At 44.4% G+C, this 18567-nt stretch overlaps 1 long non-coding RNA gene across 1 annotated transcript in view; it reads left to right on the top strand.

Annotated features, from left to right (window-relative positions):
- The window catches only part of LOC144459797 (uncharacterized), a 52777-nt gene extending 34536 nt beyond the window's left edge, over nt 1-18241 (top strand). Inside the window, exon 3 of the long non-coding RNA XR_013488588.1 lies at nt 18170-18241. This is a non-coding gene — a long non-coding RNA (uncharacterized LOC144459797). The remainder of the gene's footprint in view (nt 1-18169) is intronic.
- Nucleotides 18242-18567: the final 326 nt, after the last annotated feature.

Genomic DNA, 18567 nt, shown 5'->3' with positions numbered 1-18567 from the left:
TTGTAAACAAGGAGAACCTGTAACGACCTCAGACACGAAACTGGTGGACTCAAATGCATGACTCGCAGTAGGTTTAACAAAAGTATTTTACTTGGCAAAATCAATTTAAACAAAAGGCGCTCTCAGGGAGGATATACAAAGTACAAAACAAAACACTCACAATGATGATCAAAAAAATATCACAGCTTAGATTCAAACCTGATAACATGAAAACCTGGCATCACACAGACTGAACAAGACGAAATGGCAACAAGACAAAGGGAGACAGGAGCCGTTTCTCAATACTCAAGTTCGGCAGTTCGGACTTGTGGACTTGGCAAGTTCGGACTTGGCACGTCCACGCAAGAGTCTGGACTTCCCAAGAACGGGAGGACGGGAGTACAGTCATTTCTGCTTTTGGAACAGCAGTGAACTTGATGATGTCACCACCTCCGCTTGCCTTGGCTGTTGTACTGTGTTGTGTATACATGCATTTAGAATAAAACAACACAGCCCTGCGTCTTTTCATAGACATTGTAAGAAATTAATATGTATATGTTTTTAACGTTTCAACATATATAACTGACACACAAAAACATATAAATAGCCAAAATATTTTCATAAAATGTCTTTTAAAACCTTTTCCCCGCAGCTGGCTTCTGATTATAATCAAAAGTCAAGTGCGGGGGGCAAAGTTTGTGGAGAGTTGGTGGTTATTGTGATCGTGAGCATTGGCGAGATGGAAATCAAAAATCAATAATGGATCGGAGAAGGCATCTTGGCGCAGTTATTGCAGCAGGACTGCTGTACCTGCAGGCTGAGGAGGAGGCTGCCCAGCTGAGGAGGCAGATCCCAGAAAGACAGCGGAGAATGAGGATGAGGATGAGACATGCGATGCTTGCATGTCTGTTCGATATGTTTGTCCACAACTGGACAAACATATCGAACAGACATGCAAGCATCGCATATCGAACAGACATGCGATGCTTGCATGTCTGTTCGATATGCAAGCATATCGAACAGACATGCGATGCTTGCTTGTCTGTTCGATATGTTTGTCCAGTTGTGGACAAAGTACCCAGGAATATCACAACAAAGAACAATAACTCAGTCACAAGTTAAATTGCTGCATACCAAATCTGACTTGAGTAAAAGTATCTGGGTATTGTCAGCAAAATATAGGCCTACTTAAAATTAAAAGTTCAAAGTACGCATTATGCAGAGTGACCCAATTTCAAGTGTTGTTATCATCATATACATGAATATGTATTGAGTATTAATTGATCAACGTATGCTACATGTGAGCAGCATTTAAATGTTGTCATGGTAGAACTAATTTTAACACCTGTCACTGGTGTACTAGTCTAATCTATAACACACAGCAACTTGTAAATATGAAACAACAACATATAAAACAAACTATCTGAAAAGTAACTATAGCTATCAAATAAATGTAGCTTGAGTAGAATGTACAGTATTTCCCTCTAAGTAAATGGAAATACCCAAAGTACATCAAATTTGTACTTAAGTACAGTAGCTACTTGAGTAAATATACTTAGTTACTGTCCATCGCTGCATTTGTCTCATCATTATGCTTTCTGTCTACATTTTTATGGAGACTTGACAGTTTACTTGGTACACCTAGAAAAAACAAAAGCAGTTTAATATTTAGTCTGACATTTTATTAACGGGTTGAGTTGTAGATTGTGGTGCTGTTGAACTGTACCGGATTATACTGACAGCAGTTTCTCATTTAGTCTGTCTTCACCAATATAAATGGATCAAACAGGTCAAATGTTCAGAGGAAAATTTTATTCAGCCACACTTCAGACATCAGGTATACAATTCATATCAGATAATCAATTTTTAAAATGCTGTTGAATAAATAGTTACTACAATAAAGACAATTAATCTTTAAATTCAATAAATAAATTACAATAAATTCTTAAAATCATTATTGAATGGTAAAAACACATAGGCCTAAATAAGCAAAAGAATGCAAAGAACAATAACATGCTACAACATTTAATAATATAAGAATATATCTTATACTGACACTGAATGTTGCCCATTAGACATTCCCCAAACGGATTACATTTCATATTTAACCACAGAGATATCAGCCACGAATTTCAAAAGGACTACCCGAGAGAGGCTGCTCTCTGGGGCAGCCTGAGCGCTCATATACATGTTTATTATCTATGAGCGCTGACACCGCTAGATGACAGCCGTGTCAGCGCTCATAAACACATGAGGGCTGACACTGCTGTCATCTAGCAGACCTCACATTCAACTGGGCTCTATATTAAAACATCGACCATGGGTCTGACGTTTAAACTACGCATGAAAACACTACGTTCTGTGACAAAACAACAGTAACATATCGATAATTATGGCTTACGACTGTGCGCCTTTCCCTCACTTGTCATTTTCCAGTGATTGTTGCGAAATGCATGCTGGGATACCTGGCTGTCTGAAGTCCAAACAAGTCTGCTCCAATGCATCCCTGGTGAAACAGGTGTGGCGAGAACACATCCGGGAATTTCGACTGAACTTGGCTAGATGTGAACTTTGAATTGGAACAGTACTTGGGCTGTGACTGATGACGTGTCACAAGTCCACAAGAACACAAGTCCGCACAAGAACGCATATTGAGAAACGGCTAGGGACTATTTATACATGAGGTAGGGGAACACAGATGAAACCAATCAGGGGTGGGGCAGACAATCACAATAGCGGGAAAATCACACAAAGGAAGGAAGTCAGGGTCTGAAACGAGAGGGAAAAGGTGAGTACAAAATAAAACAAGAAGTGCACAACGAGACTGGACATGAGTGACTTTAACTTAACATAAAGTGCTCATGACAACAAAAGACTAAACATGAAACTAAACTAAGGCATGACATAAAATATGAAACACTAAACATGAACATGAATAAAATTAACCTACTTGACGAGACACAACAGTATCCCCCCTCTAGGGCCGATTCCTGACGGCCCAGGAGTCTCTGGGTGGCGGGCATTAAAGTCCCTGATCAGACTTTCGTCCATGATGAAATGCAAAGGGATCCATGAACGCTCCTCTGGACCGTAACCCTCCCAGTCCACCAAGAACTGTTTTCCACGGCCACGGTTGCAGACTGCCAGGAGCTTCCTGACAGTATACACAGGGCCGCCGTCTACAATCCGGGGCGGTGGAGGGGAAGTGGAGGTGGGCACCAGAGCGCTTTCCTTGACTGGCTTGATCTTGCTGACATGGAACGTGCAGTGGACCTTTAATGACCTGGGAAGGTGTAGACGCACAGCAACAGGGTTAATGACTTTTGCTATGGGAAATGGACCCACAAACCTTGGAGCCAACTTCCTGGAATGGACCTGAGGGGGCAAGTCTTTGGTGGCAAGCCACACCCTCTGGCCAGGACTGTAGAGAGGAGCCGGTCGTTGGCGTCAGTCTGCTGCCACTTTCATCAGGGCCGAGCTCCGGAGGAGTACCCCCCGAGCACCGGCCCAAATCCGGTGACAGCATCCGACCGTGGCGTGAGCCGAGGGGACCGTGACCTCCTTCTCATTGGCCGGGAACAGGGGAGGCTGGTAGCCGTTGGCGCACTGGAAGGGCTGTGGCAGCCGAGGGAAGAGTATTGTGGGCGTATTCCACCCAGGTAAGGTGGTCACTCCAGGTGGCCTGGTTCTGGGAGACGAGGCATCGGAGGCAGGTCTCGAGCTCCTGGTTGAGGCGTTCAGTCTGACCATTGGACTGCAGGTGGTAGCCAGAGGACATGCTGACGGTGGCGCCGAGGAGCTGGCAAAACTCCTTCCAATAACGTGAGACAAACTGTGGTCCTCTGTCTGAAACGATATCACTGGGGAAACCATGGATCCTGAAGACATGATTCATCATGACCTCTGCTGTCTCCTTAGCAGAGGGTAACTTGGCAAGGGAAATGAAATGCACCATTTTAGAGAAGCGGTCAACCACCGTCAGGATGGTTGTGTTACTTCTTGAAAGTGGCAGTCCGGTCACAAAGTCCACGGAGATGTGGGACCATGGCCGTTGAGGAACAGGCAGCGGGTGAAGCAGGCCCATTTGGGCCTGAGGTGAGGTCTTATTTCGGGCACATACTGGACAGGCCGACACGTACTTGGGGACCACCTTTTCCATGGCCGGCCACCAGAACCGCTGCTTGATCACGTACATAGTTCGCTTGACACCTGGATGGCATGTGAGCATGGACGTGTGAGCCCAGTGGATTACCTTGGAGCGTAATGACACAGGGACAAACAAACGGTTATGTGAACACCCACTAGGTGCCGGAGTCACAACATTTGCCTGCTTCACATCAGATTCTATCTGCCATGAAACCGCTCTTGTTTCAGGTTATTTGGCAATAGGTTCAGGGTCATAAAGGCGGGAGAGAGCATCTGGTTTAGTATTTTGTGAGCCTGGTCGAAAAGATAGCGTGAAGTTGAACCTGTTAAAGAACAGGGTCCATCTGGCCTGACGTGAATTGAGTCTCTTAGCTTTCCTGATGTATTCCAGGTTCTTATGGTCTGTCCACATTAAAAAAGGTTGCTCTGCCCCCTCCAACCAGTGCCTCCACTCTTCAAGCACTGCCTTGACAGCCAACAGTTCTTTGTACCCCACATCATAATTTTTTTCTGCAGGAGTCAACTTACACGACACATAGGTCGCATCAGGGGTGCATCCTGTTGTCCTTGGCGGACCTCTGGGACAAGACCTCCCCAATGCCCTCGTTGGATGCGTCAGCCTCAACCACAAACTGCCGTTGGGGGTCAGGAACAGTGAGTACCGGTGCTGTGGTGAACCTTTCCTTGAGGCACTGAAAGCTGTCTCGGCCTGGGGGTCCACTGAAAAGGTGCCTTGGAAGAGGTGAGTGCATGCAGGGGTGCGGCAACAGAACTGAAGTTTCGAATAAACTTTCTGTAAAAGTTGGCAAACCCCAGGAACTGCTGTACCTTTTTCCTGCTGTTCAGAGTTGGCCAATTGGCCACAGCACTGACCTTAGCCGGGTCCATTTGTATCTGGTTGGCAGTGACGATGTAGCCCAGGAAAGAGACAGTAGCTGCATGAAAGTCACATTTTTCAGCTTTGACGTAAAGTTGGTTCTCCAACAGCTTCTGAAGGACTTAGCGAACATGAATTGTATGAGTCTCAGTATCTGGTGAGAAAATCAGAATATCGTCGAGGTACACAAACACAAAAACATTCAAAAACTCTCTCAAAACATCATTCACAAATGTCTGAAAAACAGCTGGAGTATTGCAAAGTCCAAAAGGCATGACAAGGTACTCATAATGTCCACTAGGAGTGTTAAAACCTGTCTTCCATTCATCTCCTTCTCTGATCCTGACAAGGTGATAAGCATTTCTGAGATCTAGCTTGGTGAAGACTGTGGCAGTTTGGAGTAGTTCAAAGGCAGAGGAGATTAACGGGAGTGGGTAACAGTTCTTTACCGTAATGTCATTTAAGGGGCTATAGTCAATGCATGGCCTGAGAGAGCCATCCTTCTTACCCACAAAAAGGAAGCCTGCACCAGCTGGAGAGGAGGACAGACGGATTATTCCAGCCTTCAGTGATGAGGTGATGTACTCGTCCATGGCCGCTCTCTCTGGCCCAGAGATGGAGTAGAGGTGCCCCTTGGGGATGGGCGTGCCAGGTAGCAGGTCAATGGCACAATCGAAAGATCGATGAGGAGGGAGTGACATGGCTTTCATCTTGTTAAAGACTTCTTTTAAGTCATGATAACATGAGGGTACATTTGATAAGTCTGGGTAGTCAGAGTCGTTGCCTGAGCTTAGTTCAGTCACTGGAGCCTCAGAGATGTCTGTCCATGTCACATGATTAGTTTTACATGAGTGTTCACACTCTTCTCCCCACCCCTTAATTTTGCCTGAGCGCCAATCAATGTGAGGGTTGTGTCTTTTCAGCCATGGAAACCCCAAAATCAGCGGATGCTGTGCTGAGTCAAACAAATGAAATTGCATGATCTCTGTGTGGTTGTCATTTAATGTTACCTGAATAGGTTCAGTACAGTGAGTCACTTTAAACAATAAACAACCATCCAAGGCACTTGCATTAACAGGATGGGTTAGTGGAATAGTCTTAACCTGGTTCTGTCGGGCTAGATTCCAGTCCATGAGACTTTCGTCTGCCCCAGAGTCAATTAACACCCCCTGAGTTACAGTCTGGTTATTTATGGAAAGTTTTACCTGTATCAGTGATCGAGGAGGAAAGGCAGAGGCAAACCTGCTTGCCAGCGCCCTCCTCATGGCTGGTGAGCTCGATCTTTTCCTAGACAGGTGGCAAGTCGGTGGCCCAGCTGTCCGCAGTAGAAGCAGCATCCCTCCTGCAGACGGCGCTGTCTGAGATCTTGGTCCTCCCCAGCTGTATTGGCTCCTCCGATGCACGTGGTGGTGCTGTCTTCCCGGAACCTGCTGACGTGGGGAACGGAGAAGTCCTTGAAGGTTGGATCCCCGGAGTGTACCCCTGTACCCCTGGTGACTGGGAGGAGGAACTGCAGTCTGACTCCGCTCTCTCTCCTTCTCTCGGAGCCTTTTGTCCACATGAATTGACGTGGCTATGATGGCTTCTAGATCCTGGACGAGCTCTAAGGGCACTAAATGATCTTTAATGGGTTCCGAGAGTCCATTCATAAAAGCATCTATTAAAGCTGGTGTGTTCCACCCGCTATCTGTGGCTACAGTGCGGAACTCAATGGCATAATCGACTACTTGACGTTGGCGCTGCTTGATCTGCATGAGGGCCTGAGAGGCTTCTCTGGCAGGTGAGGTGTGATCAAATACTTTGCTCATGGTATCTTGGAAAACTGTGAGTGACTGGCAGATGTTAGAGTCTCTGGACCATTCAGCAGTGGCCCAAGCGGCGGCTCTGCCAGTTAAATGGGACACAATAAACGTCACTTTAGCCTGGTCTGACACAAAAGCTGCCGGGTTGTGCCTGAAGTGCAGGTCACACTGGACTAAGAAAGTTCTACAGTCACCTGAGTCCCCTGAAAACTTTTCCGGTGAGGCCAAACGCAGAGACAATGGAGCAGCGTGATTCATGGCCGGTGCAGCAGCAGGATTCTCAGCAGGTGGTGTCACTGAAGGTGCAGTCCCTAGGTGAGTGAGGACTTGGTGTAGTTGCACTGCCAGGTGGTTTACTTGAGAGATGACTGAGGCTTGAAACTCCTCCTGACGCTGTGTGAGGTCCTTCACGCCACGGCTGATTGTGCTCAGCTGTGTCTCGTGCTGATGGATCTTGGAGCCCTGTGCAGAGAGGGCAGTTTGGAGTTTCTTCGGGTCGGCTGAGCCCATGCTTGGCCAGTTCGTTCTGTAACGACCTCAGACACGAAACTGGTGGACTCAAATGCAGGACTCACAGTAGATTTAACAAAAGTATTTTACTTGGTAAAATCTATTTAAACAAAAGGCGCTCTCAGGGAGGATATACAAAGTACAAAACAAAACACTCACAATGAGAATCAAAAAAACATCACAACTTAGAATCAAACCTGATAACATGAAAACCAGGCATCACAGAGACTGAACAAGATGAACTGGCAACAAGACAAAGGGAGACAAGGACTATTTATACATGAGGTAGGGGAACACAGATGAAACCAATCAGGGGCGGGGTAGACAATCACAATGGCGAGAAAATCACACAAAGGGAGGAAGTCAGGGACTGAAATGAGAGGGAAAAGGTGAGTACAAAATAAAACAGGAAGTGCACAACGAGACTGGACATGAGTGACTTTAACTTAACATAAAGTGCTCATGACAACAAAAGACTAAACATGAAACTAATCTAAGGCATGACATAAAATATGAAACACTAAACATGAACATGAATAAAATTAACATACTTGACGAGACACAACAGAACCTTGTTAAGGAGAACCTTAAAGTCAACTCTGAACTTTACTGGCAGGCAGTGGAGAGAGGCCGAAACAGGTGTGATATGGTCTCTCTTCGGGGTACCTGAGACAGGCTTAGCAGCGGTGTCTGAACCAGCTGGAGGTAGGACAGACAGGACTGACTGACATCAGTGTACAGAGAGTTACAGTAGTCTAAACGGGAGGAGATGAGAGTGTTGGTGGCTGTCTCCAGGTCTTTTAGGGAGAGAAATGGCTTGATTTTGGAAATGGTGCCAAGTTGGAAAAAGCTGGCTTTTACCACTGTATTTATTTGTTTCTCCAATTTAAAGGTGGCGTCAATATCACGCCCAGATTTTTGGCATGGGTTTTAACATAGTTAGAGAGGCTATCGAGCTGGTCAGAAAACCCTCTAATGGAGTCAGGGGGGCCAAAGAGGACAACTTCTGATTTGCCCTCATTCAGCTGGAGGAAATTCTGTGCCATCCAGTTCCAAACTTCTATTTTTGAGGTAGGAAGTGAACTAGTCTAATGCAGTGCCACTGATGCTGACACCAAACTGGAGGCGTTTGATTAAGATGTTGCGATCCACAGTATCGAATGCAGCGCTGAGGTCAAGAAGAACTAGGATGGCACAGTTTCCAGTGTCAACAGAGATTAGAGAGAGAGATCATTGAACACTTTCAGCAAGGCCCTAGTCTGTGCTATGATATGCCCTGAACCCAGACTGACACCTTTCCAGGATGTTATTTTGATGTAATTAGGTCTGTAGTTGATGGAGAAAACCTTTTCCAGAACAGAATTTTTTCCTTTACCGTCATAGATTGAAACCCGACTTCCAGCTGTTACCTGTATCACTCCAGGAATGAAGTACAATTGGTCTATTTGTCCTGTTTATTCTCTTATGTAAAAAGGCCCGTTTCCACTGAAGAAGTTCCTGGTACTATTTGGGGGCAGGAACTACTACAGGAACGTCTTCTCGCTCGGCCCTCTCAACTGCCGTGTCTCCACTGAGAAAGGTGACGTAATCGTTGCGCGACCATTTTGACTGGGACGACGCAGCGTTAGCTGATAGCCCTTAGCGGTGTCTGTAATACTCAGTAACTCAATAAACGGTTCGTGAAAAAAAAATTTCCAGCGGATGTCTTAGTTACAACATGATTGAGCTAACTGGAGTAGTTTCATGTCGTATCCGACAACAGGAGGCTTTTAACAGATGACGTCCTGATGTTAGCTTTGCTGCTGTTGTGAGCTGTCCCTGTCAGCTGCAGCCACTGATGCAGTATATCCAATCAGCACCAAGTAATCCCCAAGCCCCAGCCAGGAGTTTTTTGGGGTCGTTCTGAGTACCTACTCTGAGGCAGGGACTTGTTTAGCCCCTGTAAATGTTCCGGAACTCCTTCGGGGGTGGTTCCTGCGGTGGAGACACGCACCAATGGCCCTGGCCCCGTAAAATTACCCTGAAGTTCCTGCGGTGGAAACGGGCCTAGTCTGGCTTGGAAATCATGGGTGGGGTGGGTGGGTTAGATAAGGTTTTTTTGTTTTGTGTTGTGTTTTTATTTTCTCCCTACTGTGCATGGACAGGATTATCTCTCTCGACCTATGAGCTGACTGTGTATTTTACAAACTTCCTGTCAACACTTAACACCTGTATCATATATTTGGGAAAAATTCAATAAAAATATCTTTGAGAAAAAAAAGTGGTTATGCATGTCGTCTTTATGAGCAGCAATCATAACCCATATTTTGGTTATTTTGTTGAGTGGTAACCTCTAGAGGCCATAGCAATTATTACTGGAGTAAGAGAGGAACTCAGGCGACGTAGTATAAAGAGCTGGGATGGGTTAAAGAAACACAGCACTCTGATCCAGGGCTTAGCAAACTTACACCCTGTTGTGTTGCGCAGGTGCACTGCTTTTTAATATGAATGGTTGTCGAAACAAAAACTAAAGGTCTGGAGCTGGGCCAGAAAGCTCGCGACCTCGTTCCCATCTTCTCGAACGGACTTTCTTTGTTTTCTATTAGATATCAAAAACTCAAATACTCAGAGGTAAAAAATCACTGGAGACACGTAGAATCAGATGCAACTGAGTTTAATGTGCTCACAGGCAACAAACACATCAAACTCAATGAGTCAAGCTCCGGAGCAGGACTGAAATTTCTTTGTTTGCGCACTCGTTTTTATTGTGAAGATTTTCTGCTGAGTCGTCTCTTTCTTAATCCTTCCCACTTGGCTCTGATCGTAACGATGTCACATTTCTGCTGAGTTTCCACTTTTTTCCTTTCATCCTACCACCATAACGGTGTCATATTTCTGCTGAATCTTCACTTTTTCTCCCTTCATCCTAAACCCCGCCTCTTTACTTGTACTCGTAATGTTTTCCTGGACAATCTAAGACCGCCTCCTCTTACCAGGGTCATATCAGGACAAGCTGTAATTCCCCTAACTTTCCACCAGTGTTTCTGAGCCCACCCCTAATGCTATTTTTAGAAATGATGCCTAGGTACTTCTCCACCACAATACTTAAATGCTCAGTGAGTGTGTGTGTCATAAGAATACATAAAATAATAAACCAGTGTGCGACTTCTCAGTGCACAGAGTACACTGCTTCAACACGTATCTTTAAAGGTCAACTTAAAGGTACAGTATACACACTTCAGTAAACATTACACTACAGGGTTTAATTCAATTCATATTAAATGGGCTTTATTGGCATGGAAAACATCCATTGCTAGTGCGTGTGACATAAGAGTGTGACATAAAAATAAAACTACTCACTGTACAGTGAGCGTCCTTGTCTATTTTCTGTCTCTAAGAATTTATAAAATTCCTCGGGAATTACTCAACTTATCTCACCAAAACTTCTTGAACTGGTTTATAAACTGTTGGTGCCCGTTTTGTGTCTTCCCTGTATGGAATCATGGCTGATGGATCGAGAGCACAGAGATCAAAAAAATTGGACGCTGAGAGCAACGGCAACGCTGCTTTAATGAATGAAATTAAGGCACTCAACACGAAGATGGACCGCATGCAGAGCGTGTTGGAGAAGCAGGTGAATACTAAAATTGATAACCTGCGCGGGGTGATGGAAAAATTGAACTCAGAGAACCAAGCTGTAATGAAAAAGGAGCTGGAAAAAATGGTCAAAGAAATGAATCATACTTTGGATCTGGAAGTGGGGATCCTGAGCTCAAGAATGGAAGTGATTGAGCTGAAAATAACCGAGAAAGTTGTACACAAGAAATATGTGTTTGATCCAGATGTCTCACTAATCATAGTGGGATTACCACATGCGGAAAATGAAGATCTGATGGTGCTGGTGAAAGATTTACTGCGTGAGGGCCTTTAGTGTGACCCCGTTCCCGACCCAGTCGCAGTTGAGCGCATACGCACGAGAGGCCGCCCGCCGGGGCTGGTAAAAGTTGAACTCCGATCGGTGCAAGAAAAAGTGGCGGTGCTCAGGAGAAAAGCACAGCAGCTACCAGAGAGTTTATGTTTCATCTGCCAAATCGCACACAGAACGGCTGTTGGATTATAATTTTAGGACTCTTCTCAAAGAAAACGCAGCCGGAGGAGTGGGGCTGGTTTGAGGTGATTAATGCCCAGCCCTTAAATGAACGGTTTCGCTTAGTTCAATGGAATGTTAATGGATGGACTTTGAATAACTGTGAACTCAGGAAAGTACTGCTTCGCTCTCTTGAACCCGACTTCATTTGTTTAAATGAGACTCATTTATTCTGCCATGCTCCAGAAATGGATGGATTTGAGTGGTTTGGTCATAATCGCACTGCTCACAGGAGAGCCGTGAAAGCCTCCGGCGGTATTGGTATTTTTGTTAAGAACACTGTTTTTGACCAGTTTGATGTTAACATAACAGATAAATCATATGATGGAATCCTCTGTTTACATTTTGAGCATCGGTTGTCACATTATTCTTTTATTATAATTTCCTGCTACTTATCACCAGAAATGTCAATGGGGTCGAAACGCTGATCTTTTCTTTAGTCATTTAATAGCTTTGAGTTATTCTGCTTATGCAGACTCTGTCTATATCTGCAGGGACTTTAACAGTCACATCGCAGACTTGAGGGATTATATTGAAGAAGATGATATTTCGCCTAGAGTGATATTGAATGCAGGTGTGAATAGTCATGGGGGTGTCTTCATTGAATTCCTGAAGGACTCAAAATGCTGTGTGCTTAATGGGAGGTTGAATCCGGAGAATGATAACTTTACTTCTTTTTCTGTCAGGGGAAAGGCTGTAGTGGATTATATTGTGACACCCCATGTTGACATTAATACATGTGTTAGGATTTAAATTTGGGCTTCACACGGAGGCACCAAATATGTTGGGATCAACATATATTTACCTCACACGGCGGCACTAAATATGTTGAGGTCAATATATTAGGTCTCACCAAGGGACACCAAATATGTAGGGATTTAATTGGCTATCGGAAATAATTAATAATTATTATTAATAATTAATAATTATGTTAAATAATGTGACTTAATTAACATTAAATCACCTCGTGGGGCACCATTCCCGTAAAGGGAAAAATGATAGCCAGTTAAAGATATCAGTCTCATAAAATACACTAAACTATTAATTTGGAGTTTTGATTAATAATTAAATTAATGACAACAACCAAAATTAACAGTAAAGCCTGAAGGATTTCATAGTTCTTGACGCAGCAGAGGTTGACTATTCATTCACTCTTGTGCAACATTAAACAGAAAGCGGGTATGATTCCAAAGAACTATATTTATTCACAAACTAGCAAAGCAAACCAAAACACACAAATTCTAACTAACTATATACAAGCTTGGTGTGTGTGTGTGTGTGTTTGTGTGTGTGTGTGTGTGTGTGTGTGTGTGTGTGTGTGTGTCTGTGTCTGTGTGTGAGAGAAGAGAGAAAGACAAAGGCGGGTGTGGTGATCAAAGAGCCGTTTGGCCTACAAAACAAAATGGCTGACAACAGGGAACTACAAGATGGCCGAATCAAAGCTGGCTTCAGGTTGGGGGAGGTGTTTGTCTGACCGTGTGGACAGGACAAAGACAAAGGAAAAGAAGCGGGAACTTTGAGATGCCTGTTTGGATGTAGCTCTGTTGAAAGCCTATTTGTTAATGAGTCTATGTGAATGTGACATGTGTTGCAAGCGATCTGGATTAGTGCAGAGATTGTTTAGTTGTGTGTAAGAATCTGTTTGTGAACAGTATTAGCAAACTAAACACTTAGCTTTGGTGAAGCCAACCAATCAATAACCTGACTGCAAACTATCACAACAATAACTCAATAAACAGCATCAAATCACATACAACAAGTTAGACAGTCTTGCTTAGCCTGTTAAGCTGTGATAAGCTATGCCCAGATGTTACATTACCGATCCTTGAGTGGATGGGAGAAAGAGTCACTTGGTGGTGTACTGCTTTGTTAGCTGGCAAAAGAAGACTGAGAAGGTGGTTGTGGTTCCAGGTGCAGTCTTTGTTGTGTCCTTTGTTCCAAAGGTCAAACTCCGAGGAAGCTGGTCGCTCAGGGTTTAGCAGAGTTAGATGCTGGGTGCTAACTCACTTAGTTCCTTGTTGCTGGAAAGCTAGTTGCAAACCTTGTGTTTGCACCTCTACCTTTCTGTTTCAGGTTAGAGAGTCTGTGATCAATTGCCCCACCTTTGATGGTTCAGGGCAAGGAGCAAGGATCTGCGCATCTGGGCTGGTCCAGGCCCAGCCAGAAAGAGGTGTGAGCTGCTCTGCAGTTGGAGCAAGAGAGAGAGATCTGTTGGAAGGGAGCAGATCTTCTACAAGCCTGTGACATCACAGAGTCACATGTCACTGTAAAAGTCCTGTCCAATCAAGTTGTGAGACTTGTATCTCACTGAGGTGTGAGGTGAGACCTCCTGTCGAGATGGGTGTCTAATAGCTCTCTTTGTTTGAAGACAAAGAGCATGCAGAGGAAATGACAAAACATCTGTGGTCCTGTGAATCCCAACATCCCCCCTTTGGTCTAAGGATTGCACTTGATGTGTTATCCTGAGGGCAAAATATCTTCAGTCCACAGTTGAAGAAGTTCATTTGTCAGTCCATTCACATGGTAACATCTGGGCAGTTTGTTAACCAACTGGGCATTTGTTGGTACTATCTATTTTGGCTAAGCAAGAATAGTCTCTAAGTACAAAACAAAACCTTCAGGTTACAGAACAACTCCAGATAAACAATAATAACTAACTTGAGTTTCTTAGTAGGTGTTAGTGAGAACAGGAGTTAGTTATGTAAATGTGTTAGGTGAGATGGAGGGAGGGTGTCACCTACAATGAGAAGAGCATGTGTATGACTATGTGTATGAAGTCATAACATGATGTCCTAACCTAGTGTTTTGAAATTAGGGGTGTAACTGACAAGAATTTACAAAAATAATCCAGGTGTACCTGCAAAGTTGGACAGTGGTGTCTCAGTCCAATCAGAATTTAGGCTACCTAAACTACTGTAATAGCAGGGTGTCTGGCTATTACAGTTTAGAATTACTGAGATTGCTGCTGTTGCTGGCAATTCAAGTCTGCCTAACTGCAAGAAACAAGGTACTTTGGATTAGCATTTGCGTTACTATCAGTACAGGGGTGGACTAAACAAGGAGCAAGCTCTGGAGTGCCTGTGCTTAGCTGGTGGCTCAGGGCTGTAATGCTCCCGGTAGCTAGAGGCAGAGAGGCATTCAGAGGCGCTGTCACTGTCTGTAAGATTTTGACTGTCATCTGAACTGTGGTCAGACATGTCAGAGATGCTGTGCTCATCATCTGACTGGTCAATTGGCAGGTCACAGTTCTGGGCCAGAATCTCTGAGTATGGCCTTCTACAGCCTCTGTTCTGTGATTGGCCATCTCGACGCAGTTGGGGGACATAGCAGTTATGCTTCTTGTCTCCCTGCTGTCTTTTCACACACCCCTTCGAGCTGTTGTGAGGGTGGTGTTTTGGGGCAGAAGATCTGTGTGACACTGCAGGATTTGAACTGGCAGGTTCAGTTGGTATCCCTGTGGCTTTGGAAGGGACAGCAGTTTCCCAAGCTACCTGTGTCAACTTCCTGAGCTCATGCATGGATGGGATACTATTACATGTCATGAGTACAACGTGAGTATGTACACAAGGATGCAGGTTATGCAAGAACAGGGACTTCAAGCTTGGGTTCTCTTCTAAGCCTGGTGCATTCTTGCCCTGAAAGTATACGTGTCTCAAATGTTTGTAATATTCCCTAGGATTCTCCAGACATGAATGTTTAATTTGGATGGCTGCAACCATAGAATCAATCTCGTCAGCAGTGGCAGAAAATTCTTCTTTCAGTGCTTGACGGAGCTTTGTGTAGTTACTTCTGACACTGGGATGCTGGCACTGAATAAACTTGTGGACAGCTTTGGAGCTGGTCTTCCACAAAAGTTTAATCTTCTCCCTTTCAGTTGTCTGGGGCAGGTCAACTAGACAGTTGTCAAGCTCTCTCAAATAATCATCAACATGTTGATCACAGTTGTTTGGATCAAACAGTTCAATGTCTTTAGCTAAAAACTCAAGCACTTCAAAGCGAGAGCAGTCAGAGGTCCTGTCTGGTGAAGGCGAGACTAAATTAGCATTCCTAAGGAGGTGTGAATCACATGCTGCAGGTCTCTGAGGTTGGAAGGCCGAGGTTGAATGGTTTTCAAACCCCCTTTCCCCCTGAGCATGGGTGAAATGATCAAAAATCAGTTTCTGAGGAATACATGGGACAGAATATCCTGAAGATAAACTACATGTTTCCTCAACATCTGTGTTTGGGACATGGGAAGTCAGGTCACTGCTACCTCTGTCTGTTGGTGGAAGTTGGGGAGCTGACTTGATTCCCAAAGACTTAGGGTCTGGTGGGAAAGATTTCCACTTACTGAGCGGAGGAGGTGCTAACCTCTCATCCAGGGAGGAGTGGGAATCAGAAAAGCCGGAATCACACTGGCTGTAAGACTGTACTGGGGCTAGATGTTCTGATCTAAGCCTAAAAAGTTCTTCTTTATGTGAGCAGAGGTCTAACTCTGCTGAATGCAAATCATCTAAATAGCGCATGGCTTTCTTGTTAGCCATCTGTGCTTCATGGAGGAGGGAAGCATTTTGCGCTCTTAGACTTTCTACCTCCTTTTCTAAGGCTGATTTGCTCTGAAAGGCAAGGGTGGTTTGCCTGTGAAAGATCAGAAGCAAGCATTTTAACAATGTACCACTGGATGCAGTCTGTGCATCACAATTGTCGCTGAGTAGAGAGTTTATCTCTTCAATGCATTCACCGAGACTTAATCTGCTGATGAGTTCTGGACAGCCAGAGTTTAGGCTCTGTGCAATGGAAGAGGTAAATTGTTCTAAACAGGGGTTCGCCATTGTTAGGTCTTAAAAGGAGGGTAAGGCTAAAACAGGTTGTCCTAGTACAAGTCCAATGTTAAGTTGGCTGTGGTGTTGCTTGGGTGCTTGGTGTGTTTGTGTGTGTGTGTGTGTGTGTGTGTGTGTTTGTGTGTGTGTGTGTGCGAGAGAGAAAAGAGAAAGACAAAGGCGGGTGTGGTGATCAAAGAGCCGTTTGGCCTACAAAACAAAATGGCTGACAACAGGGAACTACAAGATGGCCGAATCAAAGCTAGCTTCAGGTTGGGGGAGGTGTTTGTCTGACCATGCGGTCAGGACAAAGACAAAGGAAAAGAAGCGGGAACTTTGAGATGCCTGTTTGGGTGTAGCTCTGTTGAAAGCCTATTTGTTAATGAGTCTATGACATGTGTTGCAAACGGTCTGGATTAGTGCAGAGATTGTTTAGTTGTGTGCAATAATCTGTTTGTGAACAGTATTAGCAAACTAAACACTTAGCTTTGGCGAAGCCAACTAACCAATGACCTGACTGCAAACAATCACAACAATAACTCAATGACAGCATTAAATCACATACAACAAGTTAAACAGTCTTGCTTAGCCTGTAAAGTTGTGATAAAGCTATGCCCAGTTGTTGTGTTACCGATCCTTGAGTGGATGGGAGAAAGAGTCACTTGGTGGTGTACTGCTTTGTTAGCCTGCGGAAGAAGGCTAAAAAGAGCTGTGGTTCCAGGTGCAGTCTTTGTTGTTTCCTTTGTTCCAAAGGTGAAACTCTGAGGAAGCTGATCACTCAGGGTCTTTGCAGAGTTAGATGCTGGGTGCTAACTCACATGGTTCTCCTTGTTGCTAGAAAGCTAGTTGCAAACCTTGTGCTTGCACCTCTAACATTCTGGTTCAGGTTAGAGAGTCTGTAATCAATTGCCCCACCTTTGATGGTTCAGGGCAAGGAGCAAGGATCTGAGCGTCTGGACTGGTCCAGGACCAGCCGGAAAGAGGTATGGGTGGCTTGGCAGCTCCCGAGTAAGAGAGATGGTCTTGTCCAATCAAGTTTTGAGACTTGTGTGTCATTGAGGTGTGAGATGACCTCCTGTAGATATGAGTGTCAAATAGCTGTCTTTGTTTGAAGAACAAAGAGCATGCAGAGAGAAAAAGCCTTCACACGTCCAGTTTAGATTGATGACAAACCATCTGTGGTCCTGTGAATCCCAACAGTATTGTGTCACCTATTTAAATAATTCCTCAGGAAAAAAAACAAATATCACAGACAATATTCATTATGTAATTTCATTTTTTCTTTGTTCTTTGGGTGTTTGCCTTGCTTTGTTTGGTTATTTTTGTACCATTCGCAACACCTCATTCACACGTCATGAGAAATCTAAATTTATTTCTTTGTTATAACCTCTCATTACACCGGTGAAACTTCATTTAACATTCACTTTGGAGGAATGTACCAGCAACCTGTTTCACAGAATGAAAAAAGGGAGGATGCCACTTTACTGAGCCAAGAAACTAACATATTGACGTCTGACACTTTGTGTCCTATGATTTGGTGTTGTATATTGCTAAGGTATCAGGACATTGTCAAAAAGTTATTACCTATGAGTCACGTCATTAGCTTTGTATTCTGTTCCAATATAAAGGCCATAATAGATGTGGACTGTCACTTAAGGTGAAAGGTTTGGAACATCACAGACGTGAACAGGACTGAATTAAGACACTGGAATAGTGTTTAACATTGAAAGCAGATAGAAGGGGGGGATTTATACCTTCATCTCATATCTTTACATTTGTAAGTGCATTTTTTTACGGATGAGTTCTTCCCGACACATCCTCAAATATTTCTTAGATAAATGTAGACTCACCTAAATATCGTAATTATTTAATATAAGAGCAATATAAATTGCGTTTTACTAAATCTGTTGAATTCTTTGATGCTTTATAGCTACAATGACACCAGCTGCAACAGAAACAAATACAACTGCTGCACCAACAACTGCTGCACCTACAACAGCTGCACCCACAAAGGCCGCACCTACAACAGCTGCACCCACAACTGCTGCACCAACAACGGCAGCGCCTACTGCTGCAGCTCCTACAACTGCTGCACCTACAACTGCAGCACCTACAACTGCTTCTCCAACAACAGCTGCACCTACGACTGCTGCTCCAGCAACTGCTGCACCAACGACTGCTGCTCCAACAACTGCTGCAGCAACGACTGCTGCACCTACAACTGCTACTCCCACAACGGCCGCAAATACAACAACTGCACCTACAACTGCTGCACCAACGACTGCTGCTCCAACAACTGCTGGACCAACGACTGCAGCTCCTACAACT

The sequence above is a fragment of the Epinephelus lanceolatus genome, chromosome 22, assembly GCF_041903045.1.
Source record: "Epinephelus lanceolatus isolate andai-2023 chromosome 22, ASM4190304v1, whole genome shotgun sequence".
NCBI lineage: Eukaryota > Metazoa > Chordata > Actinopteri > Perciformes > Serranidae > Epinephelus > Epinephelus lanceolatus.
This window is presented reverse-complemented; position numbering and strand designations above follow the sequence as displayed.